This window comes from Petromyzon marinus, chromosome 44 (genome assembly GCF_048934315.1).
Source record: "Petromyzon marinus isolate PM22_M1 ecotype Great Lakes invasive population chromosome 44, UKy_Petmar_22M1.pri1.0, whole genome shotgun sequence".
Taxonomy (NCBI): domain Eukaryota; kingdom Metazoa; phylum Chordata; class Hyperoartia; order Petromyzontiformes; family Petromyzontidae; genus Petromyzon; species Petromyzon marinus.
In genome coordinates, this window is record NC_133710.1 from 6,563,176 (window position 1) to 6,576,324 (window position 13,149).

The 13,149-nt window shown below is 53.6% G+C and overlaps 1 pseudogene across 1 annotated transcript in view; it reads right to left on the minus strand.

Annotated features, from left to right (window-relative positions):
* Nucleotides 1-797: 797 nt before the first annotated feature.
* The window catches only part of LOC116951925 (F-BAR domain only protein 2-like), a 101,328-nt pseudogene continuing 88,976 nt past the window's right edge, over nt 798-13,149 (minus strand). The window contains exons 23-30 of the transcript XR_012946866.1: nt 12,746-12,804; nt 11,309-11,414; nt 10,579-10,734; nt 9,851-9,983; nt 9,365-9,564; nt 8,547-8,611; nt 7,729-7,893; nt 798-7,435 (exon numbers count right to left, since the gene is read on the minus strand). The product of XR_012946866.1 is annotated as an F-BAR domain only protein 2-like (transcript). The remainder of the gene's footprint in view (nt 7,436-7,728; nt 7,894-8,546; nt 8,612-9,364; nt 9,565-9,850; nt 9,984-10,578; nt 10,735-11,308; nt 11,415-12,745; nt 12,805-13,149) is intronic.

A 13,149-nucleotide genomic window follows, 5' to 3' on the forward strand; every position in this document is an offset into this window, starting at 1 on the left:
ATTTACAATGTTGTAAAGAAACATTCTGTAGCAATATCTTGGATGGCTTAAATAAAACTAAAAGCCATCACTTTCATCGAAAACGATGTGACGGTACTTTTGAAATTCGTTTTGCCGGGCGCATTTAAATCCACGTCTCCCTCGCGAACAAAAGGCAACCTCTAGAAGTGTGAACGACTGAAAACGCCGCTTGACGGGATGTTTCGGAGAGAAGGTGCTGCGGGAGAGATCTCTCCCACACCGCTCCGTGACATTTCCAAATGGATTCTTTGTTTCATGAATGTGCCGATCGTGAAATGTGAACACGTTTGTTGGGGGAGGGGTGATATCAAAAGATAAAACAACACACGTAATAAATACAATTTAATCCTGGTGTCCCCATTTTCATCTAACGGTGTCATCCACGTAACCGAGGGTTGATGTCCATGGTAGAAGCTTTCCATCTTTCAGGATCTTCAACATCTCTCACCAAGAGACCCGTCCAACTGCTCACATTTTGTATGCTCTTCCCCTATATTCTCCCTTGCAGGATTGTTAATCGTCTCCAGCTGTGGCCCACTTAGGACATCCTGCAAATGCCACCTTATGACACCAGCTTACGCGATCAATTCGTCTGCAGCGCCAACATCTCAAAACGCAATTTAGTCTTTTCATCTCGTGACCCTGCGCAAGCGTCGATGTGTCATCTGCACACCCCACGAGATTCCACACACTGAAGCCTTCAGCATCTTCATCCTCGCTTGCCACGGATAAAATAAACAAGACCAGGCGATGATCAAAGGAGGCACACGCAGCAACAGATTCAAACACTATAATTTTCCACACCAACAAAACACTAGCACTCCCCGTGACCTCAAAAGGTCATTCGCACATTGTTGTTATCTGTTTACATTATAAAACATCATTTACTTATTTGTTCTGCACATTATATATATGTCTTTTTTTAAAGTAATTTAATAACTTATCCCTTTTCTTAATAACAATACATCTTCATATTTATTCCGTCTGTTAACTTTTAATTGTTTCAACCAGTTAAGGTACGACATGCTGGACAGAATAAGACACAAAACGCGTATGATGAATAGCTGCAGGGCACACGCCAAGGGGAACCGGGCAGCGGGCGGAAGGAAAGACGTCGCACGTAAACACGGGGCATTTCCGTCAATTTTTGCCACCGTTTAAAAATGCCGTACCTTCTCATCCATGCAAGCTACCGTTAACCCTTTCCCGTTGCGAGACGTCTGCAAGTCGCAGGGTGTGGGTGTCCCGTTCACCGCCGAAGCTCGGAACTCGCAAGCGGCTCGGCGTTAATTTGATTTAGAGAGGCGTAGCGTCGTCGTTTTTAAAGACGTTGTACTCACCACAGAGAACCGAAGTGACACGACCGCACTCTATGACAGCTGGCGTCAAAACTGGTGCCACACGCCCTCGATAAAAGTAATTTTATATTCTTTCTTCCGGTCCCGTTCTGATGACGTACGTGTACGTGATCGGAACGGGACCGGACATGGAAAGGGTTAAGCAGTACACACTTCAATTCTTTTCACTTCACACTGCATTTGATAGCCCCTAGCTTGATATAAATCTCCGTTGCAACATGCCAGACAGCAGATTGGCACTTGTACGTATGTATGGTTGTATATGGTGAACTTCTTTTGCACGGTACGTAGCCAACCGTGCTAATCGGAGCTGTGGGGGGAAGGACAACAAACAAAAAGTCGTGGAGCGTTTTGATCGCGAGGACATCTCCAATCAGTACAATTACTTGTTGCTTCTATACAACAGCGCTGTCCAAGGAGAACATCCCAGGTTGCTTTACAATGACAATAATTAGAACCATTGGCCAAATAAGCCCAGCTTATGGATCAGCTAACGTAATCAAATATCCATAAGAGGTTTTTGGGTTAAATCGCGTAAATATTAAACCTGCTACCACCCGACACAGCCAACTAGTAAGGTTTGTCACGTAAATAAAACATGCCAATTCGTGAAGAGTACAGCACACCGGTGTGTTGGAGAGTAAACCCACAACATATACAATTTGTAACGAATTGGCATGTTTTGTTCACGTGAGAAACCTTACTAACTGGCTGTGTTGGGTGGTGGTGGGTTTAAAGACACAATGTTTACGCGATCTAACCCAAAAAACTCTTATGGATAATATTAGTCGCGAAAGCCTACGCAGTAAAATATGTTTCTAAATGTCGCTTAGAAGATTCGACTGTTGCCTGCATTCCTGATACGACTTGGGATGGAGTTCCAGAGGCTGGGAGCATGGAAACTACTAGCCCTGGCCTCTCGTCATTTTAAATGACTTCCAGGAACCCAAAAAAAAGTTTAGCACTCTCCTAATCTCAAGGTGCAATCGACTCGGAGCATAAGCTTAGCGTCTTGCAAGTAGTATTCAAGGGTTCTCATGCACCAAGCAGAAAGTCAATTCGTGAACTGAAGTGTCTGCAATAATGTCATTGTAGAGTGATTGGAGATTCGCATTCCAATAACCACTCCAAAACTTTAACCTTTTGCTCAAGTGTCAGTCTACTGTCTAACATGTTATGGCAATAATGACGACTAAAACTCTAAAGTGTGTCCACTTTATCAAATCAGTCCTTTTGGTGTTCACACCACTCTTATAGCGCAAGGCAGTCATGAAGGAGCTATGCTTCAGACGATTATAGAGGCTTATGGGGCATTTTCCCACCGCTTTTTCTTGCTCGAGGTTAAAGTTCCCAAGGTTATTTGTGTAACCACGCGGGGAACTTTATAAACCGGCACATCGTCTCACCTGCGAGCGTGACCTGGCTCGCCAAAATGACAAAAAGCAAATCAAGCACGGCAATGAAGCAAATAGAAATCAGACACACAAACAACTGCGTCCCACGCTTAAACGTCCCCCGCGGTGCAAGTCGGTTTGGGCAGATTGTTTTGGAGGACGAACCGATGCTCGGGGGAAGCCCAGGCGCTGCAGCGTCCCCCCATCGGCGCCGGTCGCCCGAGAAAACTATTCACCTCGTCAAGGTGGCAGATAAATGGCAGCGACGAGGGGAGGAGGAGGGGGAGAACAGCGGCATGACATCGACGGGGCCCCACACTCCGTCCCCTCTCAACCACCTGCCATTGTCTGCGGTCGAGAATACGGATGTCAAGGTCTGCTCGGGCCAGATCCGGACGCACCGATGATTATCGCCGGATGATGCGAGTCTATGGGTCTCCTTTATGGGTCTTTGTGCAAGTCTGTGGGTCTCTGCGTGACCCTATGGAGGAGCAGCAGTGGTAGCGGTTAGCGCGCTTCGCTACGAGCCCGGCGACCCGGGTCCCATGCCCGCTCACGGCTAACACCGGTGATGATTACCTCAACCGGTCCTGAATCTCCCCAAGGTCTACTCAGCCTCAAATGAGTACCTGGTGCGGTGTCTAAATATCGCTACCGGGGAGATACAAAGGCGGTCGGACGTGCTGCTGGCCACCCACCCCCTCGTGTACCGTTCCGACCTTCATAGGTGCTCGCTAACAGCACTTGCCCCAACAGTCTGTTAAGTCTATACGGGGGATATTTGTCTTCATCTTTGACTCTATGGGTTTCTGTGTGAACCTTTGTCCACTTTGAGTGATCTCCAAAGTCGCGAGTGGGATTCCCACGTTCTGCCTGGCAGCCTCATTCTGCCTGGAAGCACAGCTGCATTCATAACCCAGACACAGATTTATAGCCACAACTCAATCCCTATCCATACGAAAGGGGGACCAAAATCCTCAATCGTAGATGCAACATAACCTCTTAAGTGCATTGTATGCACAGCTGTCAATTATTTGTGATAACTTCGCTTGCGAATTGCATTTGGCGCACAGCCCGTCTGTTTACATATTGGTGCGATAGTCACTCAACGTCTGCTTAATGTTTCGAACATAAATTGTACAACGATCAGTTTCAAAATCATCTGCCCGTGGAGACGTTGCGCTACAGGCAAATTAATAATCAGTGATTTATGATCGTGCAATATTTTCCAGTTCCCATGTGATATTTTTTTTGCTCAGATTTCTAAATGGCTTCACTACGGTACTTTATTTGTTCAGCTCTCACAAGACTGGCCGGGGCCACCGCAACAGGACTTAACCCGGTCTCTCAAGTTCTCGCCTGGTTAAACCAAATAAACTCGGCAGGTTGGCAGTAGTAGTAGCTGTACATTCGGAGGCGATCTTGCCTCCGTTTTCTCACAATCGAGTCGTTGGCGGACAATTTTTAAGTCACGGCAAAGAGTTCGGGCTGTGACGCCAGCAGAAACGGCGGAAACTCCCTTTTAGCAAAAACGCCGCAGCATCTTTAACATCCATCGCCAAGTGTACAGCGCGTATATTTCATCGTTGATACACCCGAAATGTTGACCAGGGCGGCCACGGGGTTTCGAACCTCAAATCTCTGCAACAAGAGGGAAATGCACCAACGCACGGGCTTTCGTCGTCGTCGCATGGCTGCTGCTGCCGCTGCTGCCGCTGCTGCTGCTGTTGATAGAGAGATGTAGAGCAAACAACCGTGACTTCACATTGGGACGGTCGATCGACGGGCACCGGCAATTGTTTGCGTCCGTCAAGAGGTAGCGGAGGAATTAACGACGAGCGGTCGCAGTAGCTTTCACGTTTTAGAACTCGCGAACCGAAATTCCCTGTGCGCGACGAAAACAAAAACCCTGCCGAAAAGAGCGCTTTGCTCGCGACGAGCCGCAAGGCAATGCCTGGACGTACGGTGACGGGCAAAGGGGGTCGCTTGTCTGACAAAGAGCTACAGAGCTCAGTGGGCCTTAGCTGGTGAAATAAAAATCGGTAAAGTTATTATTATTTCTCACGGTTAAGCCCCCCTGTAATGTACAGCTCTCGTTCGAGGGCGACTGCCAGGAGAGAACAGCGGTTCCCGAGCCAGTGTTTCCACATTCTTATGGCAGGACCCGAGTCGTCCTTTGCTGAACATAATTACAACCACCAACTTCCTACTTGATGCTGTTCATATTAGAAACCTAAGATGGTTGGTGATGATAATGATGATCCAACCCTGGCGAGGAGATGAACTCACCAACTCGCGATTGGGAATGCTGCCGCGCTCCACCAACAGTGCTACCATATAAACCAGACTTTGCACAATAAGCGAAATTAACTATCGATGGCAAAGGTGCAGGCCTGCAATTGCTTGCTCACAGCACTGCTATCAGAACGGTCTCCCACTGGAGAACTCGTAGAACCCCTCTCTCTCAACGAATGTGTGGCCTGTTCTTTGACGGTGGCCTCGGAAGAGGTGGAGTGCCCCACACGTTACCTCACAACACGTGAGCTGGTGATCGTCTAACTACCGGTGTGCACATGTTTGTACTGCTGGGTGGAGGACATTGTGTTCGACTGCCACTCCAGGAGGCTGAATCGTCCACCTCTGGATTGCAAGTCCCGTGCGGCAGCCCCAAAAAAATAATTATAACACTATGTAATAACCATCATTAATGAATTTAAACACAATCATTCAGAAGATTGTCATCTCTTGAAAGCCTTTGCGACGGCGGACGCCGCCTGTGAGCCGAGTCGGAAATTCAACTCCGTGGGCCAAACCGCCTGCAGGGTAATACTCGTCGTGCGTGCGGATGACATCATGGACATTTATTTGAGAGGTGGTACGTCATGGAGTGGGGGATCCAAGCACCTGGTCGCGGACGAACACTGGCGATCACCGCAACGACAAAGGCCTCCTTTCTCTCGCCGGCGTTACTCCGCTTTAAAACTCACTTCATCACAACGTCCACAGCAAAGCTTGCCACAACACTTCAAACTCGGTCCGCTATTTAAATAAAAGAAAAAAAGCAAATACATTTTTTTTTGGTGTTCGTTTTGTATTTTTTTTTTCCCCCCCCCCCACCACCAATTCGGCACCGGCCGTTGCCGCTTGCCGACGGACCGTTTGTTCTGCTTCAGATAAATACCGCGTCGGTCACAGCTTCAACAAAACGCGATCAACCGGTCGAGGAGACGAGAGGGCAACTTAAGCATACGGAGACGCGTCGGAGCGCGCCGGACGCTGCGCGCACGACTGCTCCGCGCGTGCGCGAGTAACGCGCCGTCATTTGTGCGCGCGTGTCTTTGCGTCTGTACGGCACGCAGCGGGGAGTGTTCGAGTGATGCAGTGGTTAGCGCGCCGCGCTACAGCAAAAAAAACAACAACCCGAGCTCGACTGTTCGCTCACGACTAACGTCAGTGGCAAATGTCTGAACCGGTTCTGGGCCTAGGACTGCGTTGATGCTCAGCTCGATGCGAGTAGCTGGCGCGGTGTGTGAAACACCATCGCACTGGGCAGCCGGGCGCTGATCACATGACCACCCCTCCCACATACGACACCCACCACCCCCCCCCCCCCCCCTTGTGCCGTGCCATCCTTCGTTCACGTGCTCGTTAACAGCACTTGCCCCAAGAGTCCGTGCGGCTACACACGGTGGGGCTTTTGTTCTCTGTACCGTATCAAGTGTGGTGTGGCAGTCGCTTAAGCAGCACCGTGCTACCAACCCGACAACTTCAACAACTTGGAACGGGGGGGGGGGGGTGTCAAACTGCTGCTGACGGCGCGCACGCAAATCACAGCGGTGCCGCTATCAAACGTGCGGGTCGTGCAACTGCACGGAGAGGCCCATTCGCTGGAGAGGGTTACGAAGATTGAGATGGGGGGGGGGGGGAAGTTTTGAACAAGGGTGCGGTAGGGGGGGGGCCCTCCACGCTACACCAGTGCATCATCATCAGAAGCAGCAGGAGCAGCACTTGTATCTAAGCATGGCCTATCGAGCTTGACTCGCCCTTCAAGTTGAGGTGGTGCTGGGAGACGCCAAGGTGGCCAGGTACACGTTGTGCTGACTTCACCACCACCCCACGACCCCCCCTCCCCGGCCCCTGTTGCCTCGTGCGCCGTGCCGGCCTTCATGGGTGCTCACGAACAGCAGCACGCTTCCCAACAGCCCGCAAGGCTACGTGGGGCACGGGGAGATTTCACAGGCTTGGTGTACGTATAATCCGCTCGTACACGTGTGTTTTTGATCCCTGGCACGTTTGCATATGCTCGGGCAATTATATACTGAATATGTAGTATACGCTTTACTGTAAATGCGTACGCGCGTGTGTGTGTGTGTGTGCGCGCGTGCGTTGGCATAAGCGAGTACGCGCGTGTGCGTGCTCGTGTGTTGGTGCAAGCGAGCACACCTCTTGCGCGCTCTGCACCAGCGCAGCAGGGTAACGCCGAGCGTCGTGGCCGGCAGACCAAAATTACGGAGTGACGAGCACACGGAACAAACTTGGTGGTGGCGGTGGTGCCCAGAGGTCAGAGTTCACAGGTTGGGTGAGAGGAGCACGGGTTGATGGGAAGAGACGTTGAGTCTCCGTGACAACGAACGAGTCCTTAGCCGTCAGCCATGTACTTGCCTGGGTCACACACAGACACAAGACATTGGTGATGCTAATGATAATAATGATGGTAGTGATGATAATAATGATGGTGGTGATGATGGTGGTGGTGATGGCAGTCGCAGTCACCATATCTCTCCAGGATTTTCGTCCACTTATGCTCACCGTTAACTTCGGTAAACAAAAAAAAAACGCATTTCATCGACGAATATTCTCATCGCCGATGTTGCTAACGGAACGAACCCCAGTGGAGGGTGGGGGATTGGGGGTGGGGGCGGGGGCGGGGGGGGGTGTGGGGGTTGGGGACGCACCGGTGGCGAAGCGCTTCTTGACGAGCGAGAGGCGGTAGCCGCCCCCGACAAGCTCAAACTCGACGCCCGACAGCGACGACCCCTCGCTCACAAACTGAGCGGCGAGCGTCGCGGGGACCGTGGGGCCGTCCGCCACCGAGAACTGCGCCTGCAGCATGCCCGAGCCTGAGCACGCACGCACAAGGTGCCACCATCGTCACCATCGTCACCATCGTCGTCATCGTCGTCACCATCGTCACCATCGTCACCATCGTCACCATCGTCACCATCGTCACCATCGTCGTCATCGTCGTCAACATCGTCATAATCGTCGTCACCATCGTCAACGTCGGCGTCATCGTCGTCACCATCGTCACCATCGTCAACGTCGTCGTCAACGTCGTCACCATCGTCAACGTCGTCACCATCGTCGTCAACATTGTCAACGTCGTCGTCAACATCGTCAACATCGTCAATATCGTCACCATCGTCAACGTCGTCACCATCGTCGCCAACATCGTTGCCATCATCGTTGCCGATGATGGCAACGATGTTTACACGCCGCGCCGGGTACTCATTTGACGCTCAGGGCCAGTTCAGATAATGGTCACTGGTGTTGGCCGTGAGCGGGAATTGAACTCGGGTCGCCGGGTTCGTAGCCCAGCGCTCTCACCGTGACACTACCCGCTCGCACACACATATTCATGCACACGTTCATACGCGTCCGCACACGCACGCATGCACGCACGTCATATGACGCGATACTGGACGCACAACTGGAACAAATTAGGGTGATTTTTAAAAATATATAATAATAATAATCGCGACACGGTCCTCACCTCCGCCTTCTGATTTTTCGGAGATTTCTGGAATCTTCCAAAGCACCCAGTTCTGCTCCGCATTCCTGCCGACAAAGATCAGAAATTAATGGTTAAAAAAAACCGAGCAAAACGGATCGGATGCGACAGTTCCACAGTGACGCACCTCCGATCAGCACGGTCGGCTACGTACAGTGGGAATGAAGTTCAACACACACGCGTATACTTTCACAGGAACCTCTTTCTCTGCGCTGGGGGTGGATGTCTCGTGCTCCATCCCTGTGGGATCCGTAAAACCGTGCCCTCCGAGTATCTAGGCGGACGGGCGCTCGTCGCCACGGCTGCTCATCGTCAGCATCACCGTCGACCTCCCGTCCAGCGGCACCCGTGCGATCCGATTGGTCAAGTGAATGGACCGGCGATTGATGAGTAATCCATCGCATAAAAATATTCAGATAGCCCGACTCTACTTAACAATTGACCTCCTACAACCCCCTTAATCCATCTCCTCTCAACAAAAACCCAGCTTTGTGGACATTGATCTATTGAGGGCTGTCACATTACTCAGGACCACCCCCCCTCTCATAGCTGAGCCATGCGATCACGGGGAGAGAGACATGCAAACTCCAAATATACAGGCGTCTTGGGGTCAGGATTGAACCCAAGACCTCCTGCATACCGGGCGAGGTAGTTCACATCTCACCACCGTGGCGCGATTCGGTGGTTGGAGGAGGGGTGGGGGGGGAGGTGCCGTGCTGGCACGGCTCGCGTGCGCCGGTGGAAAAAGGTGGGAACCAGGCCGGTCCTCCACACGGCGTTTGGGGCGGGCCGAGTCTCACCAGGTGGCGGGGGGAGTGGCCTGCATGTCTGTGGCCCCGCCCCCGACGGGGGTCACGACCTGCAGGTTGGTGATGGGGGAGGGCGAGGCCATGGCGGAGCCGTTGTAGCGGAACGCCACTCGCAGGCTCGTGCGCGCATCCTCGCAGCGCCAGCGCGGCTCCAGCAGCAGCGGAGCCGCGTCCGCTCCTCCTGCGGACACCTGGGGGCAGGAGGAGGAGGAGAAGGGGATGAGGATGGGGAGAAGCGGAGACAGAGGATGGGGAGAAAGGGGAGGAGGATGGAGAGAGGGGGAAGAGGATGATAGGCACAGGGGATGCAGGGGGAGGAGATGCAGCAGTCACGAGGAGCGACGCATGGTGAGTACACACGTGGGGGGGGGGGGGGGGGGGGTAGGCATAGCAGTAACAAAACCACCCATCCACAATGGCCATCATTCCAATCCGCCCACCCCACGACTCAACTCCACCACCACCCCCTGCCCACACCTGGTACTTGAGGATGTCCACGTTGTAGTAGGTGGCGGAAGGACTCTGCTCCGACAGCTTCTTGAGGTAGGAGCACAGCGCGGGCATGTTCAGCCAGAAGTCTCGCGTCTCCGAGTCGCTCTGCGAGAGGTCACTGCATGAATGAAAGCACGCACGCACGAACGCACGCACGCGGTCAAAGACCCGACATTGATCCCTAGGGAGAATCAATCTTAGCGAGTGCCTACTAAGGCCAGCCCAGAACGCTGGCGGATGCACCCGCCAACTCGGCTGCGTTTGAGCCACCTGGCCGCTCCGCTCCTCGGGTCCCTCCACGTTTATAAAACGTGCGTTCAAGAGAATTCGTGTAAGGGCATTCGGCCGCGATACATTTACACACGGTGAGCCACTTTGGGCGAGCTATCGTTTGTGGCCAGGTCGCTCAGTGGGAACTTACCTGGTAAGATAAAATAGTTTAATAGTGCAACACACACACGGTAGCATACGCGTACGCACGCGTACACACGAGTACACACGAGTACGCACGAGTACACACGCGTACACACGCGATGCCATCGCGGCCTTCACAACCCCAACCCCGGGTGGGGCTACATTCCCTGTGCTCTCTCGGCGGACGCTCATTTTAAGCCGAGGCGACCTAGAGAGAGGGGGGTGGGGGTTGGCGGGGGGTACAGGGGCTACGGGGGGGGGGGGGGTACGGGGGGGGGGGGGGGGTACGGGGGCCTCGCCTGTAGAGGAGCTGCGGGTTTGGCAGCAGCTGCTCGAGGCGGGCCGAGTTGCGCAGGCGGAAGCTGAGCACGGCCGGGGAGGGGTTCCCGGAGAAAACCTTCGTGATGCCAGAGGGGAACGAGAGGGTGAGCTCACCCGTGATCTTCACCATGCACCTGGGGTGGCATGGGCGGCGGAGGGGGTGGGGGGGGCGGGGAGTGGAGCAGAGTTATGATGATGGCGAGGATGATGGCGAGGATGATGGTAATGGTGAAGGTAATAACAACTGCTGTAGTGGTGAGAAAAGCAATCGTTATGGTGTGAAGACCGCAGCGATGATGGTGGCGGTGGGATTGACGGTCGTCGACGGTATGATGGCAATGACGGCGGTGGGACTGATGATTGCAGAAGTTATGACGATGGCGATGATTTGACAATGGCGGCGATGTTGACGACGATGGTGACGACGATGGCGACGACGGCAACGATGATGGCAACGATGTTGGAGACGATGTTGGAGACGATGGTGACGACGTTGACGATGGTGACGACGATGTTGACGATGTTGACGACGACGGTGATGACGTTGACGATGTTGACGACGTTGACTACGACGTTCACAATGGTGACGACGATGACGCCGACGTTGACGATGGTGACGACGATGATGACAATATTAACGACGATGACGACGATGGTGACGATGTTGACGATGTTGACGACGATGTTGACTAAGGCGACGGTACGCACTGCTCGGCGGCACGGAAGTAGGCGTTGACGGTCTCGGTGAAGGCGGCGGCCACGGGCAGCGTGTCGTGGGCACCGAGTGTGAGCGGGCTGGGGCCCCGGGACGCTCCTGCTCACCGCCGCCACCATCACCACCACAACCGCCATCAACAACAGCCACCAACAACAGCCACCAACAACAGCCACCAACAACCGCCACCAACAACCGCCACCAACAACAGCCACCAACAACAGCCACCAACAACATCCACCAACAACCGCCACCAACAACCGCCACCAACAACCGCCACCAACAACAGCCACCAACAACCGCCACCAACAACAGCCACCAACAACAGCCACCAACAACAGCCATCAACAACAGCCACCAACAACCGCCACCAACAACATCCACCAACAACCGCCACCAACAACCGCCACCAACAACCGCCACCAACAACAGCCACCAACAACCGCCACCAACAACAGCCACCAACAACAGCCACCAACAACAGCCATCAACAACAGCCACCAACAACCGCCACCAACAACCGCCACCAACAACAGCCACCAACAACCGCCACCAACAACCGCCACCAACAACCGCCACCAACAACAGCCACCAACAACATCCACCAACAACAGCCACCAACAACATCCACCAACAACCGCCACCAACAACAGCCACCAACAACAGCCATCAACAACAGCCACCAACAACCGCCACCAACAACCACCACCAACAACATCCACCAACAACCGCCACCAACAACCGCCACCAACAACAGCCACCAACAACATCCACCAACAACAGCCACCAACAACAGCCACCAACAACCGCCACCAACAACCGCCACGCCACACGATGATTCAGAGATCACAATCGACTCTTTAACGCTCACAATGCAGGCACGGGTAACAATCGATGGTTTTAAATCCCATGAAATAACACACGATCGCCTTCGTCCTCAGCGAATGGTGGGAATGAACGAGCAAGGCGGTACGCATCGCGCAGGCAGCAGAGATGAGACCGGCAGTAGCGACGAGACGGATCGCACAGCTGAGATGGTCAGCGCAGCCGGGGGTAAAGAGCGATGAGGAGACAGTGCGGAGAGTACCAGACAAAAGAGTACGAACAACACAGACGATATCAGAGAGAACAAGACAACACCAACGGGACCATGCGTTACAAACAAGGCCGTACGTATAATATGCACAGTTACAAATGGGACGGTCTGAACGAGACAGACCATGCCAATGAGACAGAACTCGCGAGGCTACACACACACACACACCACACGCGCGCGCTTTTGACGAAGGTGGGGTGGGTCACCTGAAGCCATGCAGAGGTCAAGCGTCGAGACTCGTGCACCCATGCGTCGGGGTCGCTCCTGCCTAATGCCCCCTTCACAACACCGCCCCCCACCCTCCCCGTGCGTGCCCTCCCGTCCGGACACTTACCCTCAAAGGTGAAATAAAACTTCCCCTGTCAAACCAAACCATCTTGAGCTGATCAAAGTCTGGCAGAGCAGTGGGAATCAGGGAAGGGGGGGGGGGGAGAAGTTGGGGGTTAGGGGCGCGTGTAGGTTCAGAGGTCAGCGGGGGTGTGGGGCAGGGGGGAGCAGAAGGGGCAAGAGGGCAGCAGAGTTCACGGGGTCACAGGATTAGAGTCAGCCAGCCGAAGGTTGCGGAGAGAGGAAGGCTGGCCGGCTGGCAGCGTCACGTCCCGGTGAGTACGATGAATTAACCCTTCACGGTGGCCGAGCACAGGGGCCCCACGAACGCAAAAGCAGCCGCCGACAAACAGCACCCAACAGGCGAGCGTTGTCGTCTCACGGAGCCAGATTACGTTCCACGTAATGGGA